This window comes from Notolepis coatsorum (assembly GCF_963971535.1).
Source record: "Notolepis coatsorum genome assembly, chromosome: 5".
NCBI lineage: Eukaryota > Metazoa > Chordata > Actinopteri > Aulopiformes > Paralepididae > Notolepis > Notolepis coatsorum.
In genome coordinates this window covers 148,168,007-148,170,506 of record NC_140169.1, presented here as the reverse complement: position 1 = coordinate 148,170,506, position 2,500 = coordinate 148,168,007, and the positions used below count along the sequence as shown (strand labels likewise).

The 2,500-nt window shown below is 37.1% G+C and overlaps 1 protein-coding gene across 1 annotated transcript in view; it reads right to left on the bottom strand.

The window, feature by feature from the left end:
* Nucleotides 1-2,500, bottom strand: part of LOC311228417 (NBAS subunit of NRZ tethering complex-like) — a gene marked incomplete at its 3' end in the record, with an annotated part of 401,827 nt that overhangs the window by 110,941 nt on the left and 288,386 nt on the right.

Here is a 2,500-nt window from a genome sequence, read left to right as displayed (position 1 = left end):
GGTAAATCTGCATTTTGATATGATGCCCCTCTAGCTCATGGAATGAAAACTCAAACCAGTCCTTAAAGCTTGAGATTCTCCCATTTGAGTCTCCAACATTTGTCAATCAAGTTGTCCATGTTTTTATGGATTTGGTATCCTTGCTATTTGCCTTGTCTTGTTGCCTTAATGTTTGATTTGATGCCTTGTCTTGTTGCCTTAATGTTTGATTTGATATGATTGTATATGCTGTGTGATTTTATACGTTTTATATTTTAGCTTATTTCTGTATGTACACTCAACGTGACTGTAAATGAGGGACACCTCAGTCACCTTTTGAGTTTAAATAAAGGTTTGAAATTAAATACATGAACAAGTGGTACTATTACGATGACTACCTTAGTAAAGCAGAATTTAGAGTTTATTTTTATAATTTTTTACAATTTTTATTTTATTTTACATGAAATATAAAACAAAACATGACAACACACAATACAATAATAATAATAATAATAATAATAATAATAATAATAATAATAATAATAATAATAATAATAATAATAATAATAATAGACATGACTTCACAGGACAATAATACTACTAACAATAACAATAATACCAATGTAATAACAAATAATAATACAGACGCAACAATCTAAATTAAATTATATTACTACAGACACCACAAACGACATTTCCTCCCCAACTCCCACCCCACCACCCCCGGACCAACACCACACCTATAAACTTATATAGAGTGTATCTACCTTGGAGCAGTGAGTTATATAGAGTGTATCTACCTTGGAGCAGTGAGTTATATAGAGTGTATCTACCTTGGAGCAGAGCATGAGTTATATAGAGTGTATCTACCTTGGAGCAGTGAGTTATATAGAGTGTATCTACCTTGGAGCAGTGAGTTATATAGAGTGTATCTACCTTGGAGCAGAGCATGAGTTATATAGAGTGTATCTACCTTGGAGCAGTGAGTTATATAGAGTGTATCTACCTTGGAGCAGTGAGTTATATAGAGTGGATCTACCTTGGAGCAGAGCATGAGTTATATAGAGTGGATCTACCTTGGAGCAGAGCATGAGTTATATAGAGTGTATCTACCTTGGAGCAGAGCATGAGTTATATAGAGTGTATCTACCTTGGAGCAGTGAGTTATATAGAGTGTATCTACCTTGGAGCAGTGAGTTATATAGAGTGTATCTACCTTGGAGCAGAGCATGAGTTATATAGAGTGTATCTACCTTGGAGCAGTGAGTTATATAGAGTGGATCTACCTTGGAGCAGTGAGTTATATAGAGTGTATCTACCTTGGAGCAGTGAGTTATATAGAGTGTATCTACCTTGGAGCAGTGAGTTATATAGAGTGTATCTACCTTGGAGCAGTGAGTTATATAGAGTGTATCTACCTTGGAGCAGTGAGTTATATAGAGTGGATCTACCTTGGAGCAGTGAGTTATATAGAGTGTATCTACCTTGGAGCAGTGAGTTATATAGAGTGGATCTACCTTGGAGCAGTGAGTTATATAGAGTGTATCTACCTTGGAGCAGTGAGTTATATAGAGTGGATCTACCTTGGAGCAGTGAGTTATATAGAGTGTATCTACCTTGGAGCAGTGAGTTATATAGAGTGGATCTACCTTGGAGCAGTGAGTTATATAGAGTGGATCTACCTTGGAGCAGTGAGTTATATAGAGTGGATCTACCTTGGAGCAGAGCATGAGTTATATAGAGTGTATCTACCTTGGAGCATGAGTTATATAGAGTGGATCTACCTTGGAGCAGTGAGTTATATAGAGTTAGTTATATATAGTTATATAGAGTGTATCTACTGTACCTTGGAGCAGTGAGTTATATAGAGTGTATCTACCTTGGAGCAGTGAGTTATATAGAGTGTATCTACCTTGGAGCAGTGAGTTATATAGAGTGTATCTACCTTGGAGCAGAGCATGAGTTATATAGAGTGTATCTACCTTGGAGCAGTGAGTTATATAGAGTGGATCTACCTTGGAGCAGTGAGTTATATAGAGTGTATCTACCTTGGAGCAGTGAGTTATATAGAGTGTATCTACCTTGGAGCAGTGAGTTATATAGAGTGTATCTACCTTGGAGCAGTGAGTTATATAGAGTGTATCTACCTTGGAGCAGTGAGTTATATAGAGTGGATCTACCTTGGAGCAGTGAGTTATATAGAGTGTATCTACCTTGGAGCAGTGAGTTATATAGAGTGGATCTACCTTGGAGCAGTGAGTTATATAGAGTGTATCTACCTTGGAGCAGTGAGTTATATAGAGTGGATCTACCTTGGAGCAGTGAGTTATATAGAGTGTATCTACCTTGGAGCAGTGAGTTATATAGAGTGGATCTACCTTGGAGCAGTGAGTTATATAGAGTGGATCTACCTTGGAGCAGTGAGTTATATAGAGTGGATCTACCTTGGAGCAGAGCATGAGTTATATAGAGTGTATCTACCTTGGAGCATGAGTTATATAGAGTGGATCTACCTTGGAGC